We start from the raw sequence: 20,091 nt of genomic DNA, 5'->3' as shown, positions 1-20,091 counted from the left end.
TTCAGTCTAAGCTAATGGACTGGTTTGACTGGGAGGTTCCTGGGGGGTTAATGTGCTTTTGTATTCTGCAGAGATCATTTGTTTTTATGCTCGAGGGAGATGAGGTCATTGATGGGTGCAGCCCAGAAAGGCAGAGGGACACTTTGAGAAGCTGTGGAGAGAGGCAGTTTTGGAGAAAAGACTTTTGGAAGTGAATTCTGATCTGGCAATCCTTGTGTGTTTTAGCCCCCAGATAAAGGCAGTTTTTTCCCCCTGTAGGATAGGGGGAAAAAAGAGTAATAATATTTTAAAAGCAGAGAAGTCATGTCTGAAGACAAGGAAGAGGTTGAAACAACCCAGTTATTTGAAGATATTCAGCCAGGTTCCAGGGGTTCCAACAAGAGCCAGACTCTGTTGGGTCCCGCAAGTATTACTCTATGCCCTGTTAATTGTAAGGTGGGTTAAGAGCTGTATGTTTCTTCTCTCGCTGTTTAATGGGAAATTGTATAGTTGTGTTAAGGGGTAAGCTGTTCTTTTCCAGGTGTGAAGTTAAAAGTTTAATATCGCATTTATAATAAAGATTTTGTTTTATGAATACCAAAGCACTATTTTTCATGCAATCACTCCTGGAGAGAATCATTCTTTCCGCACAGTCTTAAAATAAACTAAAATATAGGGGTTTCAGCCCAGTATTCTAGCCACTGTTGGGGTCTGGCCTGGAATCGTAATACTGGCACTTGTGTGGCATGAAAGCTACTTGCTACTTACTTATCAGCTCAGACCTGAATATTGTCCAGAAACAGTTTAAAATAAAAGGAGAAACTCTAAAAGCGATGCAACAGAGGGTCCTTGGCGTATATGTATATAAGTCTATAAGGATGACAGTTAATAAAGCTTATAGTATCTTAGGTTTTATTAAAAGGGGCATTGAGTACACGGGTAAGGAGGTCATGTTGAACTTGTGCAAGAAACTAGTTAGGCCTCACTGGAGATTGTGCCCAGTTCTTGGATCCATACTTGATAAAAGATGTGAAGAAATTGAAGAGACTGTATCGGAGATTCAGAAGAATGGTTCCATGGATAAAGAACTCTCGCTACGTTGGTAGATTGGAGAGCTGGGGGTGTTTTCATTGGAGTAAAGAAGGCCGAGAGGGGACTTGATAGAGATATTTAAGATCCTGAGGGGTGTGGACAGAGAAATTGCTCCCGAGAGAGAGAGGGAGCATCAAAAACTAGAGGGTACAGATTCAGAATAATTGGCAAAAGGAGTAAACGTGAAGTGAGGGAATGTTTTCACCCGGGGGTGGTTGGAGTCTGGAACGAACGTCTTGAGAGAGCTGTGGAGGCAGGGTGGATCGAGGTATTGAAAAGGGAATTGGATTACTATTCGCAAAGTGCTAGAAAAACAAAGGTAGTTTTGTATTGGTAAACATTAGACCTAAGATATAGTTTTAGGTGGGTTTAGTTTAATGTTTCTGTGCTTGGAAGGTTAAAACCTATAGTTAGATTCATGCTGGACAAAGCATACCTCTGCTGGCTTATTTCCTCTTCATGCCCTCCAAGTGCAATAGAAGCCCAGTTGGAAGTGACCAAACCCCCACATTTTTAAACACCTTTGTCCCTTATTAATCAAAACACCAGATTTGTGCTTAGGTGCTGTTACCTCCAGAACTACAGGCAAAGAGCTGGAATTAGACAGAATAGTTACTTCTTAGAACATAAGAACTAGGAACAGGAGTCGGCAATTTAGCCTCTCAAGGCTGCTCCACCGTTCAATACAATCATGGCTGATCTCCCCCTGGCCTCAACTCCACCATCCTGTCCGTTCTCCATAACCCTTCAACCCATTACCAATTAAAAATCTGTCTAACCCCTCCTTAAACTTACTCACTGTCCCAGCATCCACCGCACTCTGGGTAGCAAATTCCACAGATTCACAACCCTTTGGGAGAAGTAGTTTCTCCTCATGTCTGTTTTATATTTACTACCCCTTATCCCGAGACTATGGCCTCTCGTTCTCAAATGTCCCACAAGAGAAAGCATCCGCTCCACGTCTACTTTATCCACACCTTTTAGCATTAGGTCCAGTCTCACCAATGCAGTGTACAGCTGCAACAACACTTCTTTACATTTATACGGGGCGGCACGGTGGCCCAGTGGTTAGCACTGCTGCCTCACAGCGCCAGGGACCCGGGTTTGATTCCAACCTTGGCCGACTGTCTGTGTGGAGTTTACACGTTCTTCCCGTGTCTGCGTGGGTCTCCTCCGGGTGATCCGTTTTCCTCCCACAGTCCAAACATGTGCAAGTTAGGCGGATTGGATATGCTAAATTGTCCCTTGGCGAGGTTACAGGGATACTGTGGGGAATTGGGCTTCTGTCAGTGTGCTCTTTCAGGGGGTCGGTGCAGACTCAATGGGCCGAATGGCCTCCTTCCGCACTGTAGGGATTCTATAATTCTGTGATTCTATGATACTCTATTCCATTTGCTATCAATGCCAACATTCCATTTGCTTTCTTTATTGCCAGCTGTACCTGCATGCTAGCTTTCTGTGACACAAGCACCAGGACGTCCAGATCCCTCTGCACGCCGCACCCTGAAGGTTAATAAATTGCCTTTTCATTGAACAAAAATGGATGACCTCACACTTATCCACCATAATTACAGAATCAGAAAATATTTCTGCCCAGCAGGGCAGTGTGTTCAGGATTCGAACTTCTACAAAGGGTCAATCATAGAATCATAGAATTTACAGTGCAGAAGGAGGCCACTCGGCCCATCGAGTCTGCACCAACCCTTACAAAGAGCACCCTGTCGTGTTGGGTGTCCTGATACACAAATGAGCCAACACGGCTGAAGATGGTACAACTTGATTTTATCGTGTTAACTAACAGATGCAACTAACTATAGACTAGGGTACATTCGCTACCAGCTAACCTATGGACCCAGCGCTATCACTAATGTTGGTGAGGCACTCAGCACATGGTCTATGTCTGAGTGTCACGCTGCGAGCTCTGTGTCCCGAGCTCCTACCAGAATGAGCGGGAACTCTCGTGTTCCCCCTTTTATAGTGCATGTGCTCTTACTAGTGATTGGCTGCGATGTTGTGTGTGTGCTGGTTGGTCCAACTACCTGTCCATCAGTGTGTGTGTGATTGCACCATGATATGCTGATCTGGATATCATGACACACCCTACTGAAGCCCACGTATCTACCCTATCCCCGTAACCCAGTAACCCCCACTTAACATTTTTTTGGACACTAAGGGCAATTTATCACGGCCAATCCACCTATCCCACACATCTTTGGAATGTGGGAGGAACCCGGAGCACCCGGAGGAAACCCACGCACACACGGGGAGAACATGCAGATTCCGCACAGACAGTGACCCAAGTCAGGAATCGAACCCGGGACCCTGGAGCTGTGAAGCAACTGTGCTAACCACTGTGCTACCGTGCCGTCCACGTGAGGTCACTTGGGATGGCAGTGGAGCCATAATTCAGGAACACATTTCCTAAGTTGTTCCGGGGGGTCTGGAAAAGTGAGTATCACAACACTTTACTCCCAGACCCCAGACCGATCTGCCTATATACCCCGAGGAGAGTAAAGGCAAAGTCACCATAGTCCCAGATGACCATAGGCTGTTTCCCCCTTTGAGGGGGAGAACTGACTTGTGGGGATTTAACCTGAGGATCGGCACATCTCACCCACTGATCCCAGAAAGTCACAGAGCAAGTTGACATGATGCTGCATCAAACAGTGATCTCTCCTGTTACAGTGCCTACAAAATGGTGCTTAGCTCGATCAACACCCTAAACCAAATGGCAAAATCAGGCTCTGTGTAGACCTGACTAAGCTAAATAGAGCCATTCGTAGAGAGATACACAAAATGTGTTCTGTTGCTGTCAGTGTGGCAAAGTTATCCAAAACTGTTCTTTATCAATGTCCAATATCCTGGAAGGCTGAGGAGGAATTATTTGCCACAGAGACAACTTTCTCAGTTAGAAGAGCACACTCATCGAGTTTGGAAAGTTTTAAAAGTGCTTGAACAAGCAGGCCTCACTCTGAATGAAAACTGTGAGCTTGGGGGAAACTACCATCGGATGTTTAGGCCAGATCAGATGCTACGAAGTGGGGAAAATTAAGATTAAAAAACAAAGTGAAACAGGAAGTTGATTAGAAGCAGATGTCTGGGAGGGCAGCATGGTGGCCCAGTGGTTAGCACTATTGTTTCACAGCTCCAGGGTCCCAGGTTCAATCCCGGCCCCGGGTCACTGTCCGTGTGGAGTTTGCACATCCTCCCCGTTAGTTTCTCTGCAGTTTGTCCTTTCACACCTTTTGTTCTCTCTGGGGACTGCCATGAACACTCTTTCCCCTTGCTTTCTGTGGCTATTAGCACCCGTTTCCCTGGGTTTCTGTGGCTAAGACTCATCTTTCACTCTCACTCCACAGTATAAATATTTCCCACTTTCTCTGTCTGTTAGCTTTGACAAAGGGTCATCGGACTCGAAACGTTACCTCTTTTCTCTCCCTACAGATGTTGCCAGACCCGCTGAGATTTTCCAGCATTTTCTTTTTGGTGCCAAGACCTGAATATGTCCAAGCAACCAGGTGTTGAGACACCGCCGTAAACAACAAAGACATCTGACAATTGTTGCTGACCTTTCAATCTTCAGTGACAGGCTAGTAATCCCTCGAGCAATGTGAAAAGACATTGTCTGAAAATTCCAGAGTGGTCATCTAGGCATCATCAAATGAAGGGCAGAGGTACAACAATCAGTATGGTTGCCAGGAATTCCGAAAGCCAGAGAAAACTCATTTTGAGGGGTCATACCTGGGCCATCCGCAGCCAAGGACCAACAGAATCATTGCCACCATCAACATTCCCATTCAGGCCTTGCCAAAGGCTGGGAACGGATCAGTTTGACTTCAGAGGAAAAATCTACCTCATTGTCACTGATTATGACTCTCACTAGGTGGAAAGCAGCCACAACCGCAGGAGCTGTGGGAAAAGCTTTGAATCACATTTACTCAACACTTGGTATTCTGGAAGAAAGAGTCTCAAACAACGGTCCACAGTTTACAAACAAACATTTCTGACAATTTGCAGCAGAATATTGATTTCATCATGTGACCAGTTCGTGCCCCCCCCCCCCCCCCAATAGGCTATTGCCGAAGAGGAGAGGTGTAAAATCCATCAACATACTGATGAAGAAGAACGATTACCAAGAGGTAGCCTTCCCCAATTACAGGCAACGCCATTAAATGATGCCAACAGGAATGGTGATGGAGAGAAAGCTAAAGAGACAACTTCCTTCAGTGCAACATAACCTCTGACCCAACACAAGGCCATGACCAAGTAAGGTGTTACAAAGAGAGACAGCCCAGCTGGTATAACCGCCAACATAGAGACAGTCAGTCGTAAGGTTCCGACATGGAGCAAACTCGGCAGCCATGACCAGACTGTGTAACAACACTGTGAGAAACAGAAAGGATCTGATACTCAGGGCAAGGACCTGATGGAATGAAGAGTGGACTCTACAACAAATGGCTCCAGAAATGACAAAGAACAACAAAGAACAAAGAAAAGTACAGCACAGGAACAGGCCCATCGGCCCTCCAAGCCCGTGCCGACCATGCTGCCCGACTAAACTACAATCTTCTACACTTCCTGAGTCCGTATCCCTCTATTACCATCCTATTCATCTATTTGTCAAGATGCCCCTTAAATGTCACTATCGTCCCTGCTTCCACCACCTCCTCCGGTCGCGAGTTCCAGGCACCCACTACCCTCTGTGTAAAAAAACTTGATTCGTACATCTACTCTAAACCTTGTCTCTCTCCATCCTTAAACCTATGCCCCCTAGTAATTGACCCCTGTACCCTGGGGAAAAGCCTCTGACTATCCACTCTGTCTATGCCCCTCATAATTTTGTAGACCTCGATCAGGCCGCCCCTCAACCTCCGTCGTTCCAGTGAGAACAAACCGAGTTTATTCAACCGCTCCTCATAGCTAATGCCCTCCATACCAGGCAACATCCTGGTAAATCTCTTCTGCACCCTCTCTAAAGCCTCCACATCCTTCTGGTAGTGTGGCGACCAGAATTGAACACTGTGCTCCAAGTGTGGCCTAACGTTCGAGTCCCGGAGCTGAGCATTGACCAACACCCTCAGCCAACATTAAGGGCATTTAAAAGTTTATTGGATAAACATATGGATGATAATGGTATAGTGTAGGTTAGATGGCTTTTGTTTCGGTGCAACATCGTGGGCCGAAGGGCCTGTACTGCGCTGTATTGTTCTATGTTCTATGTTCTATGTTCTAGATGAAATCAGGGACAGTTGTAAAAGCAAACTCAACCTGAGAGGCTGTGACTTTTGGTGGTGGTGGTGGTGGGGGGGGGGGGAATGCAAATAGTTTAACAAAATATTTTAACAGTTTTGATTTTTATTTGAGGGAAGATGTAACGGGTTAATGGTTATATTATTAAAAAGTGTCAATGATGAAGCAAGCATGGTATCAGGACCAGGTGACCAAGAGACTCCAAGGAAGCAAGGCACAGAATAATGTGCATCCAGGGAACAATCTCCTCACCATGAGGTCTTGAATGTAAATATTGTAAATAAACCACTTTAAGAAAAACGAAATATGGGCTATCTCCAAGTCACTCCGAGAGTAAGGGAAACCTCATCGAGCCAGGAGCCAATACAAGTAAAAGGACAATCCAAACTATTCACCATCCCATCAAGCACTGCCAAGGGCAGGTCCAGCACAGGTTAGATACATTGGTACAGTAGCACTCCCTTTTTACAATAATGTAGCTCAGTCCCAACTTTGGAAGCATGTCCATTTCGATTAGCCACACCAGTCACTGTGTGTCCTGCCTGTGGGTGTATTTAATATTGAATTAGGGTTAATTATGTCCTTCTCGACTTCCGGTGACGGCGGGCGGGAGGCGGCCACACAATGGAGAGCTCCCGCTCGGGAACGGCATTTTCGGGGCTTTACGCCCGGTCCCAGGGTCCACGGAGGCGGCAGAGGCAGGGAGAAGGCACGGAGGAGGCACTGTGAAGACACAGGAGGGAAAAAAACCCAAAGAAAAATGTCGAGGGTGAGCAAAAAAACGGCCGATAAAAAACCAGCTGGAGGTCCGTCAGGGAGTGGAAAGGTCACCGCGGGGTCACCAGGAAAAATGGAGGCTGGAGTACCAGGGAAGGCCGCACTGCTTACGGCTGAAGAAATAACCAAGGTGATGGCTGCGGAATTTGAAAAGCAGTTGGCGCAGATTGCGAAATGCATGGAGACGGTGAGGAAGGAGATGAGGGAGGTTTTGAGTGCGCTGGTGGAGGAGGCGGTTTCCCCGGTGAGGACGGAGGTGGCGAGCGCAGTGGCGGAGGTGCGAGAGCAAGGGGAGGCGCTGAAGGAAGTGGAGGAGACGTTATTGCAGCACGGTGATCAACTTGCCTCGATGGGGAAGGAGATGCGGAAGGTGATGGACACTAACAAGGATCTGCGAGGAAAAATGGAAGACCTGGAAAACAGATCCAGGCGACGGAATTTGAGGGTCGTGGGGCTGCCCGAAGGAGTTGAAGGACCGAAGCCGACTGAGTATTTTGCCGCGATGCTGGCAAAACTATTGGGGGAGGGGGAGGATCCCTCCCGATATGAACTGGATCGGGCTCATCGGTCGTGGAGGCCTGTACCAAAGGCGAGTGAGCCGCCAAGGGCAGTGACTCTGTGCTTCCGTAGGTACAGTGTGAAGGAGAAGGTCCTGAACGGGCCAAGCAGAAATGGGTGGTGCAGTGGGCTGGAGCTGGTATACGTGTATACCAGGACTTTACGGTGGAGCTGGCGAGGAGGCGGGCTGCCTTCAACCGGGTGAAGAGGGCACTGTACATTAGCAAGGTGCAGTGCGGCATTGTATATCCAGCGAAGCTGAGGGTGACTTACAAGCTCAGGGACTTTTATTTTGGAACGGCGGAAGCAGCGGAGGAGTTTGCAAAAGCTGAAGGACTGTGGCAGAACTGACAAATTGAGGAATGGCCATGTGCCGATGTAACCTCATGACTGTATTTTCTTCTTTTTTGTATCACTGCGCGCGGGTGTAGAGATTAAAGGAGCCAAGGTGGTATATATTTGGACAAGGGAAGGGACGGGACTTTCACTCGAAATGAGAGGTCTTTGGGGTGTAGGTGGATAATTTGTGTGCTAAAAGGGGATCTTTGGGCTTTCCTGGGGCCGGGCAAGTGGGAAAGGGACCCGGGCGGGGGCCTCCACGCTGGCCAGTTTGTGCCGGCCAGTGAACGGGAGTGAGGTGGGGGGAGGGGCTGCGGCCATCGGAGCCTGGCAGAACAGGGTCCGAGTGGTCTAGCCGGGGGGGAAAGTTGGGGGGGAAGGAACCGAGGTTGGGGGGAGGAGTTTTACAAGAGGCAGTGGACAGGAGGAGCTGGAGACCTGGGGTGGGGGGTGGGGGGGGGGGGGGGTGGGGGGGCGGGGGGAGCTGTGTAAGATTAAGGGTGACTACGGGTAATCCCTGATTCCTTTTTGTCATTTGTTTATGTAAACATGCAGGTTGAGGTTTGGGGGTTGGTGGGCGGATGGGATCGTTGTTATTATGGGGACTGACATATCTTGCTGATTATTGTTTATTGTTGATGGATGCAAATGTGGGAGAAAATGTGAAAAAGGAGAATTTAAAAAAAAAAATGTTTAATAAAAAATTATGTCCTTGTCAGAAAGAGCGAGATTGAGCCTGCCAATGTTATCACTTGCCCAATGTTTTTACCTCAAAGTGGCATCAGGCACCTACAGACAAGGGCAGAGGGAAGGGGTAAAAGCTTTCAACTAGGGCAGCACAGTGGCACAGGGGCAGCACGGTGGCACAGTGGTTAGCACTGCTGCCTCACAATGCCAGGGAGCTGGGTTCAATTCCGGCCTCGGGTGACTGTCTGCGTGGAGTCTGCACGTTCTCCCCGTGTCTGCGTGGGTTTACTCAGGGTGCGCCGTGTGGTGATGTGCATCAATGTAAATGCATGCTAGCTAGCTAGACACTAGAGGGAGCTCCAGAAACATCACACACACACACACTCAACCAATATATCAGTTAGATAGGACATGACCAATGGACATTCACGATACACACAGAGCTGACACAACCACAGGGGGGCATTACACCAACCCATATATAAAGGACACCACACACATGATCTGCCTCTTTCCAGTGGAGACAGTCAGTGAGGACAGACACAGGGTTGATTCAATATTACACCCACCACGTGGATTGCAGCAACTGGTTAGTCAGTCTGGGTAGCTATAGTAGGATTAGCAGTCGTGTCGAACCCGAGTAATAGAAGTGTAAATAGTTTAATAAACGTGTTGAAGTTATCTCCACGTCTGAACCTTCCTTTGGCAAGTGCACCACAAGGAAGCTGCTTATGTTACACCTAGAACATAACAAATCACTCCGGTTTCCTCCCACAGTCCAAAGATTGGTTGGGTGGGATTCTGGGGATGGAGTGGGCCTAGGTGGGGTGATCTTTCGGAGGGGTCGGTGCGGACTCGATGGATCGAGTGACCTCCTTCAGCACCGTGGGGATCATATGGTTCTAACTGCTAGAGAGAAACTGCGACTATTTTCAATCGCTACCCGCCGAACATTCTCGCCCTGACATTGCCCGATTCCCCCCTCCCCCCACCAAGATGTCCTCTGATGTTTCTCAGTAGCAATAGGACTCTGATTTGGGACTTGGAGCAGTCTTGAAACTTTGAATCAACTGTTCCACCTCATCAAAACAGAAGATGGTGGATTTCTCTCGTGCTTTCACAACCTGAGGATAACCCCGAGCATTTCACAGTGAAGTATTTTTGGAGTAATGTACGAAACCCGGTTTGCATTACTGGCAAATTACACCACACCGTTTCTCGAATGTCCCCGAGCACGAATAAGGACGATTGGTTTTGTATTTGCACTCACCCACGTCCTGCCACAGGCATGTTCCAAACAGCAGATTAGTTATCCACTCCACACGGACAGAGGGCTTGCTCAGGCACGCACACGCGATGGTCCTGAGGAAATTGTTGGTGCTGCTCAGCTGCTGGGTGGCTCACCTCACGGGTTCGTACCGGTTGGTCCTGCTGTGCAATACAAACAAGGTTCAAGGTGCGAGGTTCCCAATCGTTCGCTACACTTCTGGCTGTCACCACTCGATGCAGGAGTGTGGATTTGGTCATTTCCACAACCCCAATGAGATTTGGCTTGGGAAATCAAGAGTTATGTCGACCGGGTGGGAAAACGGAGTTGATGTAAAGACTTAGGCATGATTTTATTGGATGTAGGCACGAGGGGGTCACATGGTCTTTACTTCCTTACATCTAACCTGTTTCCAGCCCCTGAAAGTTAAAGGGAAATATGTTCTCTTGCCCCATCACAGAGTAGATTCACTGACCTCGCACGTAGGGGCTGGTTTAGCACAGTGGGCTAAACAGCTGGCTTGTAATGCAGAACAAGGCCAGCAGTGCAGGTTCAATTCCCCAAACAGCCTCCCCGAACAGGCGCCGGAATATGGTGACTAGGGGCTTTTCACAGTAACTTCATTGGAGCCGACTTGTGACAATAAGCGATTATTATTATGATTATTATTACTCCTACAGAAAGTCGTGCTTCAAGGATTGAGTTAGGACAACAAAGGCGTTGCTCCAATTTGCTTACCTTTGAGGATAGGTTCCCACAAGGAATTCATTAACGTTGTCTTTCTTAGTCACTTCCTTGATGTGGGGGTGTAGGAAGAACCGTTGCCTCATTGGTGAATTGGTCGTAAATCAAAGTAGGAACATGCATTTTCAAAGTGTCGCTCACACCCTGAGAAAGTCTCAAAGCACTTAGCAACAAAGGAGGGGCCTTTTGAGGTGTGGTCACCTTTGTGCACAGCAAGATCCCACAGACACAGCTGAGCTGTAGCTGAGATGGTTAGCAGTTTCAAATTCCTAGGGATACACATCTCCAAAAATCTGTCCTGGTCCACCCACGTCGATGTTACCACCAAGAAAGCACAACAGCACCTATACTTCCTCAGGAAACTAAGGAAAATCGGCATGTCCACATTAACTCTTACCAACTTTTACAGATGCACCATAAAAAGCATCCTATCTGGCTGCATCACAGCCTGGTATGGCAACTGCCCGGCCCAGGACCGCAAGAAACTTCAGAGAGTCGTGAACACCGCCCAGTCCATCACACAAACATGTCTCCCATCCATTGACTCCATCTACACCTCCCGCTGCCTGGGGAAAGCGGGCAGCATAATCAAAGACCCCTCCCACCCGGCTTACTCAGTCTTCCAACTTCTTCCATCGGGCAGGAGATACAGAAGTCTGAGAACACTCACGAACAGACTCAAAAACAGCTTCTTCGCCGCTGTTACCAGACTCCTAAACGACCCTCTTATGGACTGACCTGATTAACACTACACCCTGTATACTTCACCCGATGCCGGTGTTTATGTAGTTACATTGTGTACCTTGCGTTGCCCTATTATGTATTTTCTTTTCATGTACTTAATGATCTGTTGAGCTGCTCGCAGAAAAATACTTTTCAGTGTACCTCAGTACACGTGACAATAAACAAATCCAATCCAATGTAGGGAGGTTGGTTGAAAGTTCAGTATTATTGTCTTCAGGTCCTATTATGTCCATCTAAGAAGGCAGACACGGCTCCACCAAAAACTCTACTCTACCTCTGCCACACTCTGAAGCAATGCATTCCAGATCCTAACCATGCACTACATTCAAATAATTCTCAGGAATCTTTGGTCCTTTCACCATGCGCCTTAAATTGGTGTCCTCTGATTCGCCATTTCCAGTTAAAATTGTTTCTCTCTTTCTAATCTCTCCAGACCCCTCACAATTTTGAACAGCTTTAACAAATCTCTTCTCAACTTATCTTCCCGAAGGAGAACAACCCCTGCTGGGCCAAGTAGATCAAGTGTCATTAGGAGAACATTTAGGGGACAGTGATCATTATATCATAATGGTTAAACTGACTGTGGAAAAGGGCTCAGAACAATCCACAGGTAGAATAATGGGATAAAATGGATCTGGGGAGAATTTAGTGGAATCAAAGGTTGACAGGACAAACACAACTGAACAATCTCCAAATAGGAGATAATTTGGGCTCAGTAAGGTGTATTGCCTGGAAAGGGAAAGGAAGGGCAATCAAACCAGAGCACCCTAGACAACAAAAGAGATAGCAATTAAGAGAAAGAGAAAGCGCGCATATGACAGACCTCAGGTTAAAGAGTACAATTGAGAACCAGGCTGAATATACAGTTCAGAGGAGAGGTGAAAAAGCAAATAAGAGTAAGAAAGAGAGTATGAAATGAGACTGGCAGCTAACATAGAGCGGCAGTTAGCACTGCTGCCTGACAGCACCAGGGACCCAGGTTCAATTCCGGTCCAATGTGCAGGTTAGGTGGATTGGCCATGCTAAATTGTGTTTTACTGTCCAAGGATGTGCAGGCTATGGGGTCACAGCAGCCAAATGGGCTGAGATAGGGTACCCTCTCAGAGGGCTGGTGCAGACTCAATGGGCCAAATGGTCTCCTTCTACACTGCAGGGATATGATAAAGGGGAATCCCAAAGTCCTCTAGGTAATTAAATAGTGAAAGGTTGGTAAAAGGAGCAAGACCTTTCAAAGTCATGAGGGGTCTGGACAGAGTAGATCGAGAGAAACTGTTCCCACTCGTCAAAGGATTAAGAACGAGAGCGCACAGATTTAAAATAAAATCATAGAATCCTCACAGTGCAGGAGGCCATTCGCGCTGACCCTTTGAAAGAGCACCCTACCTACACCCACTCCCCCCGCTTTATCCCCACAACCCCTCCTGACCTTTGGCCACTGAGGGGCAATTTAGCACGGCCAATCCACCTAATCCTTGGACTGTGGGAGGGAACCGGAGCACCCGGAGGAAACCCACGCAGACACGGGGAGAAAGTGCAGACATCCAGAGGAGAATGCACAGTGGATCAAGGCAGCCTGGGAGTAAGGAGTTGATATATCTCATGACCAACCTCTTGAAGCACTTCGTAATGATAGTTGTCAAGTAGGGTGCAGAAGAGGTTTCTGAGACTGGATGATCCGGTTTCCTTCCACAGTTCAAAGATATGGAGGTTAGGATTGGCTATGCTAAATTGCCCCTTAATGTCCAGTATGTGTAGGTCAAGTTTCAGGTTACGAGGGTAGGGCGGGTTGGACGGGGGAGTGTAAATGAGGGCTCATACAAAGGGTCGGTGCAGACACGATGAGCCGAATGGTCTCCTTCTGCACTGTAGGGATTCTATGATTCTATGATTAGTCCTACACTCCGTATGCTTCACCCGATGCCTGTGTCTATGTATTTACTGTGTATATTTAGGTTTGTCCAATGTTCTTTCATGTATGGAACGATCTGTCTGGACTGCTCGCAGAACAATACTTTCACTCTACCTCGGTACACGTGACAATAAATCAAATCAATTCTTCCTAATTGTGCCAGGGATCCATCTGGGAGACAGTTATTGAAGCTCCATTGTCAATTCAAGAGGTTACCCTTGGCTCAACCTTTTCCTTTGTCCTTCATTGACAATGTGGTTGGCCTGGATCATCAAGCTCCAAAGTAGATACCAGCCCGGCAAGCAAGGCGTCAATGGAGATCATTCTGCACCACCATCAAGGGACAATGTCTTCTGTAGCACCCGTGACAGTCTTTGCAACTCCATAATCTGCTCTTTGGGCCAATGAATAGTTGTGGCGATTGCATCGGACCCCTCACCAGAGCCTGCGTCGCCATAATCTCTTGCAGATGTAAAGATGCCAAACAATCTGGGGGTTCGGGTCGGTGGTTAGGGTGGAGCGGGGGGTTGTCAGCAGTTATGATTCGGGGTTGGAGTCAGGATTCACTTTGGGGTTACAGTGTCAGATTCAGATCTACCCAAGGAGTTGACACTGGAGTTAGGGTCAGTGGTTATAAGGTCTGGACTCAATGGCTGGAGTTGGGGTTAGGGTGTCAAGTTGAGGATTAAGGTTCACGAGGGAGTTTGTATTTGGGGTTGAGAGTTAGGAGTTGAAGTTAGGCATCTGTGCTTGGAGTTAAAAGTTAGAGGTTTGCACGGTGGTTGAAGTTGGGGCTAATTGGGTTAAGGTGGTGCTGGAATTAGAAGCCGCGATGATAACAGGGCTCTCACTTGTCCACTTCTCTCCCTTTACCTATTGGCGTTTCCCTAGCGAGAAGTGTCCTTGACCTTGGATGAAGCTTCTCCAAGTGTTCTTTCTTAGAAAGTGTTGAAAGAAAAACAAAAGTACAGACGGTTTCAGCAAACGGCGGACCAGCAATATTTACACTTCCATAACGCTGGCAATAACATTCACCCTGTCTGGGCGGGGCTCACTGGCCGATTGCTGCCAGTGAACAGAAGCTTCTAAAAACTATTCGAACCAAAACATTGGAGACACTTAAAGGGATAGCCAACCACTGTGCGCGACAATATTCTCCCGCCGACAGTAATGCAGCCACACCCCCAGGGTGACAGTCCCTTTCCTGGGTCAGGCTGGGTGGCTGAGCGGGAAACTGACACCCTGTGGAGCGACCTTCATTCTGCATGGTCTTTTATTCGTTACACCGATCGCCCGACAGACATAGCTCGCGTTGAAGATTGTGAGTGCAAATGCGGGTTAGGAGCCGGCCATTCGGCCCCTCCAGCCTGTTCTGCTATTTCCACAAGGTCACTGTCGATCCAATTGTGGCCTCAATGTGACTATCCTTAGATTCTTCACCAACAAGGGAATCAATCTCCCTCTGCCTTAAATATATTCAATGATCCCCCGCCTCTGCCACGGTCTGGGCAAGGGAGCTCCACAAAGTAAGGACCCTCAAGAGAAAAAACATTCTCATCTCTATCTCAAATGGGAGACTCCTGGATTCTCCGTGCGTACGTCTCAGCGCTGCGGCTAACGGAGGGTCCGTGGAGTTCCACGACGGGAAACACCCGGGAATGCAGGAGAAACGGTGGCAGAATCGGCGGGTCTGTGCTGGACACGTGCAGGCTGACACTTACACCCCACCCCCATCCCACACGCACACACTCACGCACCAACCGCGCCCGAAAAGATGGCACCGGTTGTGCTGGACCGCCCGACCATCCCGACCCCACAGCCCACCTCCCGGCCACCACCCACTACTCCCCGCAGCACGACTGTTGGCGAAGTGTGGCAGTGCCGGACACTGTCCGTACGCTCTCTCTCCGCAGCCGTCACGCCAGGCTCAAGACTGCCGTGACCACACGTGGACCACGCCATCGGGAACTCAGGCCATCAGAGGTGGAGAATCACAGGTGGGCCCAATAATGACACGCGAACGTGGTCGCAACTGGGACGATTTGGAGGGGCGGAGCATCACGACCACCTGCTGCAATATCGGTGTCGGGAGCTAGTCTCCACCCGATCGCCGCTCCCGGTTTTGTTGTCGGGCAAAGGAATATCCTGCCCCTTATTTTTAAACAGTGTCCCCCTCGTTCCGGTCTCTCATATAATGGGAAACATCATTGCAGCATTCACTCCCCTTGAGGGTCATTTTGTTTCGAGATGATCACCTCCCAATTTTCCAAGCTCCAATGGATACAGGCTGAACCTGGCCAACCTTCCCCCATCACCGGAATCAGTTAAGTGAACTGCTTCTAATGCAATTGAGACCAAAACAATTTACAGTACTCCAAATGTGGAGTGCGGTGTATAGCTTTGCGATTCATAGAATTTTTACGATTCATGCACCAGGACACCCAGATCGTTCTGAACCCCAAGTTCTGCAATCTCTCTCCATTTAAATATGCTGTTTTTCTATTCCTGCTTAAAGTGGACTAGTTCGAGCAGCACGGTGGCACAGTGGGTTAGCACTGCTGCCTCACGGAGCCGAGGTCCCGGTTTGATCCCGGCTCTGGGTCACTGTCCGTGTGGAGTTTGCACATTCTCCCCGTGTTTGCGTGGGTTTCGCCCTCACAATTTGCAGACTTCACGTCCACTTCACAACTTACTTTGCTACCTATCTTTGTGGAATCAGCAAATTTACATTCGATCCCTCATCCAAGTCATTGACATAGGTTGTAAATAGTTGAGGCCCCAGCACGGATCTTTGCAGCACTCCACTGCTTTGGTTTTCCAATGACCCATTTGTGCCAGTTTCCTGTTAGCCAACCAATCCTCAATCCACACTAATATGTTATCCCCTACACCATGGACTCTTACTTTGTGGCACCTTGTCAAACACCTCCTGGAAATCCAAGTGTATTGGTTGACACAGCACAAGACCATGGCAGTAATCTATTAGCATGAATGAAGGATTGGTGAAGAGATAGGAACTGGAGTAAGGATAAACGAGGCATTTCAGGGGAGATGTTAGGAAACACCTCTTCACGCAAAGGGTGGTAGATGTTTGAACTCTCTCCCACAAAGAGCAGTTGAAGCTAGAACAGTTGTTAATGTTAAATTGGAAATAGATTTTTGTTCAGCAAAGATATTGAGGGATATGGGCCAAAGGACATGGAGTTAGGTCACAGATCAGCCATGATCTCAGTGAATTATGGGACAGGCTAGAGGGGCTGAATGGCATACTGTTCCTATGAGGAATCGAGAAAACAGGAGCTGAAATGAGAAACTTCTTCACTCAAGGGTTGCCAATCTTTGGAATTCTCTACCCCAAAATTGTTCAATATGTTCAAGGCTGAGACAGATATTTGGTCACTCAGGGAGCAAAGGAATATGGCAAATAGGCAGAAAAGTGAAGTAGAGGATAAAGAGGAGCTATGATCCTGACATAGTCATGCTCACAGAATCATATCGAACAGATAATGTCCCAGGCACCACCATCTCCTTCCCTAGGCATGTCCTGTCAGAGATGGTGGCACAGGGGTATACAGTTAGGAGGTAGTTACCCTGGGAGTCATCAACATCAAATCTGGACCCATGATGTTTCATGCCATCAGGCCAAACATGGCAAGGAAACCTCCTGCTGGTACCATGTACTGCCACGCCCTACCCCCCTCCCTCTACAACAGCTAGTGAAACAGTATTTGGAGGAAACACTCAGGGTGGCACGGGCACAGTATGAACCCTGGGTGTGGGACTTTAATGTCCATCACCAAGAGTGACTAGAGAACACATTACAGACGGTGTCAAAAGACATAGCTGCTAGACTTGGTCTACGGCAGAAGGTGAGGGAACTAACAAGACGGAAAAACATGCTGGACCTCATCCACACCAACTTGCCTGCCGCAGGTGCATCTGTCCATGGTAGTATGGATAGGAGTGACCACAGCACAGATCTTGTGGAGACAAAGTCCCATCTTCACATCGAGGATACCCTCCATTGGGTTGTGTGGCACTGCCACCTGTGCTAAATGGGACAGACTTGCAACTCAAGATTGGGAGTGAGATGCTGTGGGCCATCAGCAGCAGAATTGTAGACAGCCACAATCTGTAACTTCGTGGCCCAGCATGTCACTCTCTATCATCACTACCAAGCCAGGGGATCAACTCTGTTTCAATAATTAGTGCAGGAGAGCATGCCAGACAAAGCACCAGGCATACCTAAAAATGTGGTGTCAACCTGGTGAAGCTACAGCACGGACTACTTGTGAGCCAAACAGCATAAGCAAGCGATACACAGAGCTAAGCAATCCCAAAACAAACGGATCAGTTCTAAGCTCTGAGTCCTGCCACATTCAGTTGTGAATGGTGATGAACAATTAAACAATTCATTAAAGGAGCCAGCTCCATAAATATCCCCTTTCTCAATAACGGGGGAGCCCAGAACATCAACAATTTTCCGTCAGGAGTGCCAAGTGGATGATCCTCCAAGTGGTCCCCAACATCACAGATGAGTCTTCAGCCAATTTGATTCACTTCACTCCACATGATATTAAGAAACGGCTGGAGACACTATACTGAACGGCTATGGCCCCTGACAATATTACCGATGATTTGTACCCCTAGCTGAGCTGTTCCAGTACAGCTGCAACACTGGCATCTACCTGGCAATGTGGAAATTGACCAGGCATATCCCGTACACAGAAAGCAGGACAAATCCAACTCAGCCAATTACCACCCCATCAATTGACACTTGATCATCAGGAAAGTGTTGGAAGGGCTCATCAAGAGTTCTATCAAAGTGGGTGGTGGGGGAGAGGCCGGCATGGGAGCGGACGGAGGCGGCGCCATGCAAAGGCACCAGTTTGGGAGCACTGGTAACGGCACCTCTGCCGCTCTCGCCGGCCCGTTACTCCACTAACCCGGTGGTGGTGGCGGCCCTGAGGATCTGGGGGCAATGGAGGAGACACAAGAGGGTGGAGGGTGCGTCGGTCTGGACCCCGATTTGCAATAATCACAGGTTCGTGCCAGGCAGGAATGATGGCGGGTTCCAAAGTTGGCAGAGAGCAGGAATTAGACGGGAGTTTTCCCAGTCTGAAGGCGCTGGAGGACAAGTTCAAGCTGCCGCCGGGGAACGGTTTCAGGTACTTGCAAGTGTGGAACTTTGAGGAAACAAGTGTTGGCTTTCCCGCTGCTGCCGCCATGGGGGATACAGGACAGAGTAGTGTCCCGTACCTGGGTGCAGGAGGGGAAAGTGTCGGATATCTATCAGGAGCTGTTGGAGGCGGAGGTAACCCCGGTGGAGGAACTGAAGGGCAAGTGGGAGGAGGAGTTAGGTGGGGAGATGGAGGCCGGTCTCTGGGCGGGCGCCCTAAGCAGGGTTAATTCCTCCTCATCATGTGCCAGGCTCAGTCTAATACAGTTTAAAGTGGTTCACCGGGCACACATGACGGCGGCGAGGATGAGCAAGTTTTTCGGGGTAGAAGACAGATGTGCGAGGTGTGCGGGAAGCCCAGCAAACCATGTCCACATGTTTTGGGCATGCCCGAAGCTTGGAGGGTTCTGGCAGGGGTTTGCCAGGGCAATGTCCACGGTGCTAGGTACGCGGGTGGTCCGAGTCCAGAGGTGGCGATCTTTGGAGTGTCAGAAGACCCGGGAGCTCAGGGGGCGAAAGAGGCCGACGTTTTGGCCTTTGCCTGCCTGGTAGCCCGGAGACGGATCCTGTTAATGTGGAGGGACCCGAACCCCCCGAGTGTAGAGACCTGGGTCAGCGACATGGCTGGGTTTCTCAGCCTGGAGAAAATAAAGTTTGCCTTGAGAGGGTCAATGCTGGGGTTATCTCGGAGGGGGCAGCCGTTCGTCAACTTTCTCGGGGAAAATTAAAATGTCAGCAGAAGCAGCACTCTGGCGGGTAGGTGCAATATGGTTAAGGGATGTACAGAAGGGGTTGGGTGGGAAATGTCTAGTTTACCATGTTGTTTAGGGTATTATTATTTCGTTTGTTATGGTTTTAAAAATTTTGCAAATACTTCAATAAAAATGTTTGTTTTTTTAAAAAAGAGTTCTATCAAGAGGCATTTAGTCAACAACCTGCTCACTGACACTCTGTTTGGGTTCCGCCAGAGTCACTCAGCTCCTGACCTTATTACAGCCTTGGTTCAAACATGGCCAAAAGAGCTGAACCCCAGAAGTGAGAGGAGAGTTACTGCTCCTGACATCGAGGCAGCATTTGTCAGAGTAAAGCATTGAGGAGCCAGAGCAATGGAGTCGTACCTGGCACAAACATGGTTTTTGGAAGTCAGTCATCTCAGTCCTGGGACATCACTGCAGGAGTTCCTCAGGGTATTGTCCTCGGCCCAACCACCTTCAGCTGCTTCATCAATGACCTCCCTTCTGTCATAAGGTCAGAAGTGGGGATGTTCGCTGATGAACGCACAATGTTCGGCGCTATTTGGAACTCCTCAGATACTGAAGCAGTCCCTGTCCAAATGCAGCAAGACCTGGACCATAGGGGACTGTAGGTACACCCACAGTGCCATTCGGAAGGACGTTCCAGAATTTTCACGTGGTGGCAGTGAAGGGTTATGCTGGGACTCTTGGTAGCAGAAATTGCTTTCCCTTCTTTCAGGAGTTATATTGAATTTCCATCAAGTCTCCCTTTAACCTTCGCTGCTCCAAGAGGAACAATCTAAACTCTTCCCTTCAATGTCCTCTATTTCTT

General features: G+C 48.5%; 1 long non-coding RNA gene across 1 annotated transcript in view; it reads right to left on the bottom strand.

Moving 5' to 3' along the window:
- LOC140387763 (uncharacterized) overlaps window positions 1-14,359 on the bottom strand; it is a 30,816-nt gene extending 16,457 nt beyond the window's left edge. The window contains exons 1-2 of the long non-coding RNA XR_011934007.1: window positions 14,220-14,359; window positions 9,953-10,113 (exon numbers count right to left, since the gene is read on the bottom strand). This is a non-coding gene — a long non-coding RNA (uncharacterized lncRNA). The remainder of the gene's footprint in view (window positions 1-9,952; window positions 10,114-14,219) is intronic.
- Between the last annotated feature and the right edge of the window lie 5,732 nt (window positions 14,360-20,091).

The sequence above is a fragment of the Scyliorhinus torazame genome, chromosome 13, assembly GCF_047496885.1.
Source record: "Scyliorhinus torazame isolate Kashiwa2021f chromosome 13, sScyTor2.1, whole genome shotgun sequence".
NCBI classification, from domain to species: Eukaryota; Metazoa; Chordata; class Chondrichthyes; order Carcharhiniformes; family Scyliorhinidae; genus Scyliorhinus; species Scyliorhinus torazame.
This window is presented reverse-complemented; position numbering and strand designations above follow the sequence as displayed.